Below are 12,242 nucleotides of genomic sequence, written 5' to 3' on the forward strand. Positions count from 1 at the left end.
TTATATTTAATGATTTGTCCGACATTGTACTGTGCAACATACCATTATGCTTTTTCAGCTACAATCCAACTCATCTTAGCTGGAGGTATTCAGAAATGTATTTAATAGACGAAAAGTATTTCATAATTATAATAGGGCATACACATGTAAATAACATACGTTATCCCTGCACTGCTACTACTTTTCCCTCATGAAAGTAAATTTGTTTTTACTTATTTTCTGGACGAGCAATGGCTGGTGCACTAGACTGTCATGTAGATATTTTTAAAATACCTTTTAACTGCCCCAGCAACGAGCATTTAAATGTTCCTGAATAGAGACCTGTTTAAACTGCGGCACTGCTATTGTACAGTTCAACTAGGAATGCCCTGATCAAATGCAGTTTTGTTTCTTATAGACCACTTGGTTCTATAACGGAGCAAAGCTTCAAGATTATAAGTGCTGCTTTTACATAGTTATATTAACCTGCACTGTATAAAATAAAGAAGTATTTAAATTGTAGTGGTCTCTGGTACACCATTTGGAAAAGCAGGCGAAACAGAAGAGAGGCTGATGTCACTTTGAAACAGAAATATTTTGACGACCCGCAACATGCTGGGACACTCGAGTCGGTTAGACACTTCTAGGGACACACAGGATGTGCCCTGGGAATCAAGACAATGCACTGTTTCAATATGGACATCTTTACATATTTCACTGTTCTTCAGAACACTACAAATGTTTCTCTTCTTGGTAACGAGCCTTAAGCCAATTATAAAATCCTGGCCCGCATACTATGGAACCATTTACTGCTGCATGGATGCAGGGAAATGTGTCAAACACTGCCATGGTCCCCTGACCTTTATTAAAAGAAACATTTGCTAGTTGTAGGAATGCTTGTAATGAAACATCCATAATTTTTTAGCACATGCAAGGTTATTGAAAGAACAGCCTGCGTGCAACAGTGCTTTTATGTTTTGTCTCCGCTCTTGAGAGGGAGGTGTGGATTAAATCTTAATGGGGGACTGACATGGTGATCAAATCACCAGTCCCCTGAACTGTTCTCCCCTCCCACCCGAGACTAGACTCTCAAATCTATTGTAGACAGAGCCTAAATCTCAATAGGGTCAGGGGCAACCTTGATAAAATGTCAACTGGTGGTCTTACCTTTGTCCTCTAGACCACCAATGCTGTCAGCTCTGGCCTTCAGTCCCCTTGGTGACATCAGGATGCAGAGACTGCAAGGGCCTTGGAAGTGAGGATGTCTAAGGCATTGATCATTGGGATCCTGCAAAGTGAAAATGGTTGGGCAGCTTTTACAGGCTTTAAATGTACTTTTAGTAGAAACCTCAGAGCTGTAAGCATAAAAAGTCACAACAGCGTAAGAATAAGTTTTCTTTTTTATGATTAATTTGTAAAGGAAATCTTACTGGAGAAATACTGCAGTCCAAGAAAATATGCTAAATTAAAACCAAGTGTAAAATAACAGTACCACTCAAGTCAATGGCAGAATTTTTTTTGAGAATGTACTGAAGTCCATCAATAGCGAAAGAGGCTAATCAATGGAGGCAATGATGAACTGACAACTCCTGCACTTTTGATGCTGAAAAAAATCTAACATTGAAATCAATGAAGAGAAGGGTCCATTAGAAGAAACCCATGATGCAATACTCCTGTTTAGTAATAGACCTAGTTTGACTATCCCGAAAGAATTTGTGTTTAAGTAATGCTTTATGGAATCATCTAACAAGCAACTACTTTGAATAAATACAGCCCCAATTCCTTGGAGGTGTGCACTAACAACTGCCGTGCATTTACATACTTTTGAAGCTGTATGGATATTGAAGAGAAGCACACTACACTGAAGTGGTCGTGTGTTTTCACCCAAAAATAAAACTTTAAGCATCTACGGTCACTCTTTCATATTAAAATAGGTCTTCAGTCACGAGCCCATATTTAGCCTCCCCTTCCTGTAAAAAACAAACAAAACACTTAATCCTTTCACAATCTGTCATTTGCCTTTCAGCAGTCTGATGAAAAGCGGATTGGTCACGAATGGCCTTCCACATTTTTGCATGAACTCTTTCTACTGTCATAGTGTTCACCGCTGTCTCTATGAATTATTAGTGTAAAGTTTAAAGGATTCTCCCATCTTACAGATAGCTCAACCAGAGGTAGTCTACAAATAAATTACTGGGAAAAAGTTACCTACCTGTAAAACTGCATATTCGTTATGCTTATCCGATAAACAGTAATAGTAAAAAAAATATATATTAAAAACAATTTTTAAAAGGATGAAAAGATAGCCAAAACACTATAAAAATTATTTCTACTATTACTTGAATATGAATAATCCTTCAATGCAACCCCTACAGTGTGAAGGAAAGTTCTCTAGCATTGCTATCTTTCATAGGTTTGGATGCTTGGATTTTTTTCAATCAGGATGGGAAGCCTTGGTAATCAATGTGGAGAGGATGTAGCCTTACTGCTAGAGCGGTCGACGTTGAAGCTGGGGAAACCAGGTTTGAGTCTCGGCAATGATGCTCGACATCCTGTGATTCTGGGCAAATCACTTAATCTCCCCGCGCCTACCAAAAATTAATGCGTCCTTGTGTAACAAAACTGGTGCTATGTAAAGCGCTCTGATGCCCGATATCTTTGGGTCTAGTTCGCGCTATATAAAACTAAAAAATGAGTCTTACCAGCAGTGCACATATACATTCAAATAACCGGGCATTAGCCGCATTCTATGTATAGGTTATATGCTTCATTGTGTGATCCAGACTCTAGCTTCCGAGGTTCCACACTTCAAATTTTCAAGGTTCTCCAAAGGTAGGTAATTGCAGAGCCCCATGAAAGGGGAAGGGGGCTGGTCATCTGTAAATCTACTAAAGATACCAAAGCTGGAGAACGGTAGTTAAAAGTAAGTACATTTTTCTTCCACAGGAGTGTATTTATCATTGATTCACATGATTGATTTAAGCCCACTATTGCTTTACCAGAGCAAATGGTGGTAGACTGGAATGACATCTGCCTTAAGCCAACAGGTTAGGAATCACCACTTGTCCCACTGTAGACTAGTTCTTGGACTGCACATAAAGCTATTAATTCATGTCCTCCTAATAGCCACTCTGCAGAGCTCACAGTACAGATCTGCTCTACCTAGATGGATCTGGAATGTCAGAAATGGCTGTGGAGACATTGGAATTGTTATCAAGCTCTTAGCTCGTACGCACAATGAAAATCATTTCCAATTAAGAATGTATGTGAAGAGGAAGTCTTCTGAGCCACTTGCAGAATTTACTTTCAGTCCTCAAGCAGGTCAGAGCTGAGCTTCTGAGCAGCTGGGCAGTCAACTGCAAATATCTGCAGTTGAAGAGCTTGAACAGAATCTGTGTCTGTACAATATCTCCTGTAGGTCAGCAAATTAATCTTGTCTGGTGCATACCAGCACCTCTAGAATCATTCTTTAGTGCTTCATCGTCATCTTTTAAGCCATCAAGAGGAATAATGGAAAGGGAGGATAGGCATAGGGAAACTTGCCAAAACCAGTTTAACGAAAAAACCTTTCCTTGAGACCCCAGACAAGTTCAACTGTTAGAAAAGAGGGCAAACTTGACATTCTGATTCATTGCGAAGAGGCCGGTTGTGCAGTCCCCTACACAGTAATATCAGGAGAACCAGTTGGACGTCATCCTATCATTCATAACAGCTTGCATGGTTTTGCTCAGGCATCTTTGTTTGTGTTATTCATATCAGTAACATGCTTTACTGAAATGACAACTCTGAACTTGATTTAAAGAAAGAAAAAAAAAAGAGTGCCAAAGAGACCGATTTCACAGACAGAAGGGACCACGTCATCTACCACCTAGTTTTTTAGAGATGTAGGACATTTTCTGCTATATAGACTATCAACTTGGAGTAGCCTAATAACTGAAAAGAGGGTCTGAGTGCTAATCTGACAGCCCTAGATCATGCACTCCTCCTAGTAGCCAAGAAGACCCCATGATTCTTGCGACAGAGTCAGCCGTATCCAATCCACTTTGAATTACTTGGCGTGCAGCAGCCTGGGTATCATGCAGCACTTCCTCAAAATTCTTTCTATCCTCCTCGGACAACTTAGGTGTCAGCTGCTTAGCTGAATCCATTAAAGCATGGATGTATCTACCCATAAGACAGGTAGCATTAGTTGATTTTAATGCCATGCTAGCAGAAGAGAAAACGTTTTTGGCAGATTGATCAAGTCTCTCTGATTCTCTGTGCGCAGGCACCTGTGGAAATGCACCTGCAGAGCTTTTCGAACAGGCAGCCTGAACAACTGAACTTTCCGGAGAAGGATGAGTTGATAAAAACTCTGGATCCCCAGGAGCCACCATGTACCTTTTTGCAATAGTCCTGGAAAGTGCAGGCGCAGAAAAGGGTTTGCGCCAGACTTCCAACAGTCTCAATAATTGCCTCATTGAATGGCAACAGAGGCTCAATAACAGAAGAAGAATGGAGAACTTCTGTTAATATGTTCGATTTGAACGCAGTAGTAGGAAGTTGAATATCCAACAAGTCAGCTGCCTTTTTGATCACCATATGATATGGGGCCACATCCTTAGAAGGAGTATCAGATGAAGGAAAAAGCTCCCACTCTGGAGAAATATCCAGGCCACTTGACTCTCTCAACTCAGCAAAACACTCATCTGAGTCCTGGAGTTCACCCTCCTCCATCTCTTCTAGTCGGTACCTTTGCTCTTCTAAGATCCTCTGGGCTTCTCTTCTGGATCTTATTCTAGGTACAGGCGTCGATGGAGCCAGAACCGACTCAGTCGGATCCGGGGCCGGCGTCGTGCACCGATCAGTCAGCGCCGCCTGCGCCGATCAAGGCTGAATAGAAGGCGCCAGAGAAGAATGGAACGGCGTCGAGGTCCTCGGCACTGGGAAATTCCAAGACGGCGCAGCCGGCAGAAAAGGCATGAAGGGGGCCTGGGCAATGGAGTCGGCTGCTCTTCCGGCACAGGAATCTCTTGCTACGGAGCCGGAGACTGTACCGAATCCAGTGAAGGAACCGGCGTCGGTGATCGAGGTGGAGAGACTGCAGGTTAAGCCGATTTATCAGGAGAAGCTGGATTCGAAAAAGAAGGAGACACAAAGTCCTTTCTGTGACGTCGAGAAGGAGAGGTCGACTTCTGCGCCGCTTCCTTGTCAGAACGATGTCTTGAAGAATGCTTCTTCTTCTTATGTTTCTTCGGCTTCGAAGTGCACCCCGTCGACTTCGAGCCCGACCTTGATCTGGAGCGAGACCTCAACCTTCTCCTACCTCTCTTCTTTTCCTTCCTTATTTTAGCATAAAAAGCTTCGCTTCTCTCTCCTTAAGCGCCTTAGGATTCATTTTCCTGCAGTATGGACAACCAAATCGACGTCGTGATCGGAAGATAAGCACCAAAGACAGTCCTCGTGCGGATCAGTAATGGACATATGTCCACAGCACTCCCTGCAGGGCTTAAAACCAGATTTCCTCGAGGTCATCTTCGAAGAAAACCAGAAGAAACACAGCAATACAGTCAGAAACAGAAAGTATCAATAGTAACTACGAAGAGTCCTAGAAAAACCGTTGGCGTCGACGGAGCGGAAAAAAGGGAACTGACGTCATCACGCCGACGAGGCTCTCTTATGGATCCAGTGACGTCGTCTATGTCCTCGTTGGTGTGGAGAAGTTTCCGAATGTTGCTGGCGCAGGGGATATTCACAAGGTGAGGAATCCACTGGCAGATGTATCCATCAGAATACTATGGCAGGGTAGTGACAGCTGTGAATACTAAAGCAGACAGAAAAAATAGTTTAAAGTACAAATATCTAGCAGCTTTGTGCCAACACGGTAGCACTGCTTTCAACTGAGCAGCAACTATGACAAGGTCATCCTAATTTAGGTGGACACTGCATCTTTAGCAGTTCCTGAACGGTCATTAACCGAAGGTCCATGGAAGTAGCAGAATTCAGAGAACAAACTTTCTAATAACATAGAGTTTCATGAGTAGGACATTTCTGTCAGACTGAATAGAACTGGAGAACAGAATCAACTTGTGTCCCCCTATCTAAGGAAGAACAGGCTTCTGCTTCCATTATAGCATTGTTTCACATTGAAACACCATGTCTCATGTTAGTTGAAGAATTAACGTTTGCCAACTGAAAGCAAGGCCAAAAAAACGACGGACTTAACAGCACCCAATTAGAGAAGACACACTTGGTAACCTGTCAAATTAGAAGCGTACTACATGCGTACTAAGAGTCCTTGTTTTCGGAGGCCACCAATAGATGCCTTGAATTTCAAGTGAATATGTATAAGGCACTGCATTCCAAATGAAGGTGCCTTGAACAGGTAGTGATATTGCTCTGAAATAAAGTGCAGTGATTTCCTGTGCCGTGGATGGGTGCAAATATAAGGATAGGCATCCTCCAAGTCATTGGAAGTCAAGCCGTCGATCTAGACAAAAGGAAGGTTCATTGAATAGTGGGCATGTAAAATTCCTATTTCAGGACATACTTGCTGTGCATGTGAGGACTCAAAAACACAAGTCTTTCTCCACATTTCTTTGATACAAACAGCGCCACTTTTGTAATTTGAGCACCAAGTCGAAGGCATTGCTCTAAAAATGTGTCTTTCAATCAACCAGGCTCTCTACAAAAAGGTTTTCAGGTGTTGTGTATGAATTTCAAAGGTGATTCGGTCATAGGCATAATGAGCAATAACCTGTCCAATGCAATGTAATACTGATTCCTAGACACCACTTGTTGACCCCCAAATAGGAGATTGACAGAGTGTGACTGGTCTGGCAGAGATTGGGACCAAGAGGACTGTGCACTTTTCTGACAGCAATAATTTAGTTTTTGACAGCTGAATGGAAGAATAGGATGTGAAGGATCCACATTGGTGCTAAGATTGAAATTTAAGGCCTGATGCGGTTATCCCCTCTAACAAAACAACATTTGATAGTTTACTATTATTGTCAAAGACCTTTTGGTTTCCATTGTCCAACAGGATTGTAAGGTTTCAACAACCTGTTTTACAATAAGGTCTGCACCTTATGCCATGTCCACAATTCTTGTCTGGACTTCAGAGTATTAAGTACTTTACAACCATCCTCAAAGATTTGGAATTTTCGCATAGTCTATGGGCCCGGAATAGACTAATCCACGGATACATCAATTAATGAGTACACCCTCCTTCAAATTAACTGGTCTGAATATTTCCTTCCTTGGGCTATTGGCCTATGAATAGAGATTTTGTGCCATAATGGCATTAATATCTCGAAAGAATTACTGAAGGATTAAGCAGATGGGCAGCCATCCTGTTAAGCCACTTGTGTGATGCATGAAGAGGCTAGATTATTTAACTGCACTGGGTCATGACTAATATCCACGGGTGTGTTTTAACCTGACTGAGAAGGTAGACAAGCAGATGCACCAGGGCTAACTACTTCTCAAATCTACAGATTGACTTAAATAAAAGCTCCAATGAACTTCAAAGCATTCCCTTTGAAGTAAAACAAGATACAGGATTTCTCTGTAGAGAATGTAGGCAGGCTGAATTTCAGAGGCTCTTTCCAGCAAGCTTCGAAAACAACCAATATTATTCACCACAGATTCCATGGGGACTACCACCATGAGAAATAATTACATTTCATAGACTAGCTGTCAACTGCATGCTCAGGAGGTTGCAAACAGATCTTCAGAACGCCGCTTGCAAAAATCATCAATAGGGGAATCCCTCTTGTGGAATGAACTCTAGGTCTACATAGCTCAGGCCTATAAAGTTTTAGATTCAACATGATGCAGATACTACCCATCTATTGTATAGTTTCTTACCTGTCTTTGTAGTTTTGTAGCTTGAAGAATTTTCTGGATTTGCATGCTGTGCATTATCCTGCTATCTGGTGGTTGGGACCGGAATTTCTCCTTTTTTTCTTCTCTTGTTAGTGGGCATTGACATACCACCATTTGGTGGTATGTCCTCTCGTCGACGTCCTCTAGTGACGTCGACGTGCTTCCTCCGAAAGCTCCCAACTTTGGTCGCAAGCTTTGCATACTTTTTTTCCCCACCTTCCCCTCTGTCTTCTCTTCCTTGGTGGAGGAGGGTGGGATCGCTAGTGAATCCAGAAAAATCTTCAAGCTGCAAAACTACACTGACCGGTAAGAAACTATATGTTTTGCAGTGTGAATCTTTTCTAGACTCGCATGCTGTGCATAGATTTTGTAGCGGTTTGTGAATGGATGTTGCAAAACGTAGTTGTCCTACTTATGCTTCATTTTTCATTTAGATGATCACGCAGTAGTGTTTTGTGAACATGTGCACTTAAGACCATGTTGCTGCTATGCAAATATCTTGAATTGGAGTATTTGCTAATAAGGCGGTTGTTGCCACTTTCTGTCTTGCCGAGTGAGCCCATGGAGCTCTTTATAATGTTTGTCCTGCTTGATTGAGGCACAATTATATGGCTTGTGCAATCCAACTTGCAATTGTCTGGTCTTTCCAAGATACTGTTTGCAAAAGATACAAGGAGTTATGTTTTTCTGTAATCCTTAGTTTTTTCAATGCCCTTTCTGCTTGTGTCTTTAGATTCTGGAAGAAACTTGGTATACCTGGTTTATGTGTACTGTACCTTACTTTGCTCTTGTAGCCGATGTAACTTGTAAAGCAATGATCCTAATTGTAAAGCGCTCTGATACCCTCTTGGGTCAAGTTCGCGCTATATAAAACTTTATAAATAAATATGTATGAATTGGTTTATGTGAAATCGTGATACCACCTTTGGCATTAAGTGTGGATCTGTTTCTCATGACGATCCTGTCATTATGTATCTGGAAGTAGGGTTCCTATAATGCAACTCACTAACTCTACATAGTGATGTTATCGCTACTAAAAAGGCTGTTTTAAGTGTGAGCATATGAGCTGTCGCTTTGTGTAGTGGCTCAATCAGCTGAGCTAGTACTATATTTAGGTTCCATGTGGGTGCTGGCACCATTTTTGGTGAGGCGAATCTTTTGACTCCTTCTTGTAACCTTTTGACCACTTGAGAAGTGAAGAAGCTCTTCCCTGTGTGTCCTCTTGTATATGCTACAGTTGCTGTAAGGGAACTTTTAGTGCTGTGTAGGTTAGTTTACTATGCAGTAGATGTGTTAAGTACGTCAGAACTGTCTTTTTTCTTCTGATTTTTTGGGAAAAGACCTTCTTTGAGGTACCATAGAGTATCTTTTCCATTTTACAGTGTAACATTTCCTAGTGGTCTGCTTTCTTGCTTCACTTAGAACGTTTTCAGGGTGCACGCCGAACATGCATTGCAATCTTCACTTCAGTGATCCACCGGTAAGCAGAGGTTTCAGAGTGGATGTTGCTCCTTCTGGGTGTACTTGTAATGACAATTTTGGCAAAACTTGAATGGTGCTTTTTCTATTACCACACACATGGAGCCTTCTGTACGCGAATTATCCTTCCAAATTGTCGACAAGGTTGTTTTTTCTCCTCTCAGCGCCGTCCGGCACCTCGATTCAAAGTCTGCTACCTTGAATTGTCGTTCTTGAAGTTGTTTCCCTACGTTTTGTCAATTCTTCACTCCAAATCTTGGAGCTCTTTCCATATTGATCCAGACACAACGTTGGATAAAAGAATCTGAACATGGCGACCAAAGGTGGGAGCTTATGTAGGAAGCACGTCAACGTCTCAAGAGGACACCAAATAGTGGTAAGTCGACGCCCATTAACATCAGACACAAAACAAACAAGGAGAAAAAAACAATTCAGGACCCAACCACTAGATGGCGGAATAATGCACAGCATGTGATTCCAAAAAGGATTCACGCTGCAAAACTAGGAGTTATTTATGAGGACACCAAACTAAAACAGATGTACCTACTGACAAACAATATGGATGGGGGATGGGAAGCATAAAACCCTAGAAAACATATCAGATCTAGTACCTTTATGTGTAATTGTGAGCCTTCCGCTGATCAAAGATGTCTGGAGAATAAATCCTGCTGATGAGTAATCCACCCATCCACTCGGGTGTCAGTTCTCAAATCTCTTGGTAGTATCTCAAGGGCCATCTTTCATCCTTTACATGGAGCAGCCTCTCCTTTGAGGAGGAATTCTAGGGTAAGTAAAAGGGTAACAAAATACCCTGAGTTGTGAGGCAACCTTAAAAGATCTTTAGGAGAAGGTACAGAGATTTGTCAATGAAACCTTTTTATGATGAAGTACATTCAAAAGTTCATAACACTGGTTTTTATTAATCCTGATGACAAATAACAGCAAAAAGAAAGTCTTTTCCATAAGCAATCTTGCAGATGGGATTTGTTCCTAGGTTCAAAAATAGTGGCCAATAATTGTGAAAAGATTGTGTTTAATAACAGGTCTCAAAAATTCAAGAGCAAAAACCTGATGTCTTCCCCAGTACCGGTTTCGTTAGGTGTCCCTCAAGGATCCTGCCTATCCCCTACTTTGTTCAACCTAGTTATGGAGCCTCTCACCACCCTGCTACAAACATCAAATGTACACTTTCACATGTACGCCGATGACACTCAAATATATCTAAAGTTACATTCCCCCAAAGACATCCTGAGTCTGAACTCAACGATCAGAAGCACCCAATCCTGGCTGGCCGATAACCACCTCAAACTCAATGCTATGAAGAATGAGTTCCTCCTAATCTCACCTCCCTCGAAAATATCCTCCGCTCAAACATGGCTTAAGCACCTAACAGCACTCAATGTCCAACCGACCATCGTGGACTCAGCAAAATCCTTAGGCATAACACTTGACACCAACCACAACATGCAGCAGCATATCAGCAAGGCTACCAAGGGGGCGAACTTCCAAATAAATACCTTGAGGAAACTGAAACCTTTCCTTCCAGCAAAAGACTTCCAAACAGCAGTACAAGCTCTAGTCATTCCTCGCATAGACTACGGCAGCGTGGCCCTCTGCGGCCTCCCCCTAACGACAACTGCACCCCTCAGAGCGTCACTAAATGCGGCAGCGAGACTCATCACTGGATCAAAAAAACACTCGCATATCTCCCCTGACTTCAAATCCTTGAACTGGTTGCCCCTTGAAGCCAGAATACAGCTGAAAATTGCCTGCATGACGCACAAGGCTATACACCTGAAATCACCCAGCTACCTCTCTCATAAGTTGACAATCTCCGGCGGGTCCAGAACTACCAGGAGCACAAACAATCTTCTGCTGAAACCGCGAAGATTCCGGAAGGAAAAAACTTACAAACGCTCCTTCTCTGGAATGGCGCCCAGGATCTGGAACGCACTTCCTCCTGAAACGAGGCTCATCTCCTCCTCCCTTCTTTTTAAGAAAGAAGTCAAAAGTATCCTTATGGCTAAATACACTTGAACAATGCGTTTGACTTACACTGCGAACAGTACTCCAGTATTTTATTATGATATAGCCTATATATTCCTCTGCACGTGTGTTTTGACTTATATTAGTCTAAAGTGCTTAGATCCTTTTTTCTCCATCTCTGTATAGTTACAGCGTTTTTGTTGTCATACGCTCCAACGATGCCTTGCTACCTCATACCTGTACTATACGTAATATTTTTGCTATGTACTTGAACTTGATGATCTTGATGATGATTACACCTGCCTCTGTAAAGCGCTCTGTTATCTGCAAAGATCTTGTTCGCGCTATATAAAACTTTCAAAATAAATAAATAATAAAATAATAACAGTGAGGAAAAGGTCTTCCACCAGGAAGGTTAACTATGTTCTTCTACATAATCCTAAACCACTGGGATGTAATAAAATGTAAGAGAAGGTGTTCAACACAGAAATTTTTAACGAGGCTATTAAAATAAACGGAAAAATGATTAAAAGTAGGTATAGAACTAACATTTCTTCCTAGCAGATCAGATCAATCTCCTTCTCTAGACATATCATTGGAAGGAAACTAAAACCCAGATAGTGAAAAGTTCATCTTCTCTCAAGAAATCAAAATCGTCACAAAGAGGTTCGAGTATTTATCATTTAAATACTCATTAGCCAGGCAGGAAATTTACGGCAGTCTTAAGTGTGGGAACTAACCTGACATTCTGAAGACAAAATCTGAATTGCACTGTAGCATTTGGAGTGGCAGATGGAATAGGGATAAATCTGAATGACATTCCTGGCTATCAAAAGAGGATGATGAGAAGCTTCTTTCTTCTATGCTGAGTGATCTTGAGCATTACATTTGCCAGGAGGGGAACTGGTGGAGAAGTTGCAGACTAGTGT

General features: G+C 41.7%; 1 protein-coding gene across 9 annotated transcripts in view; it reads right to left on the reverse strand.

Annotated features, from left to right (window-relative positions):
- Window positions 1-12,242, reverse strand: part of RANBP3 (RAN binding protein 3) — a 355,000-nt gene that overhangs the window by 21,776 nt on the left and 320,982 nt on the right. Inside the window, exon 19 of one of the 9 annotated variants that reach the window (XR_013603675.1) lies at window positions 1,147-1,267. The exons of the other annotated variants lie outside the window; for them this stretch is intronic. The gene's annotated coding sequence lies outside the window, so the exon portion shown is untranslated. The remainder of the gene's footprint in view (window positions 1-1,146; window positions 1,268-12,242) is intronic. 9 annotated transcript variants of the gene reach the window in all.

This window comes from Lissotriton helveticus, chromosome 12, assembly GCF_964261635.1.
Source record: "Lissotriton helveticus chromosome 12, aLisHel1.1, whole genome shotgun sequence".
Classification (NCBI taxonomy): domain Eukaryota; kingdom Metazoa; phylum Chordata; class Amphibia; order Caudata; family Salamandridae; genus Lissotriton; species Lissotriton helveticus.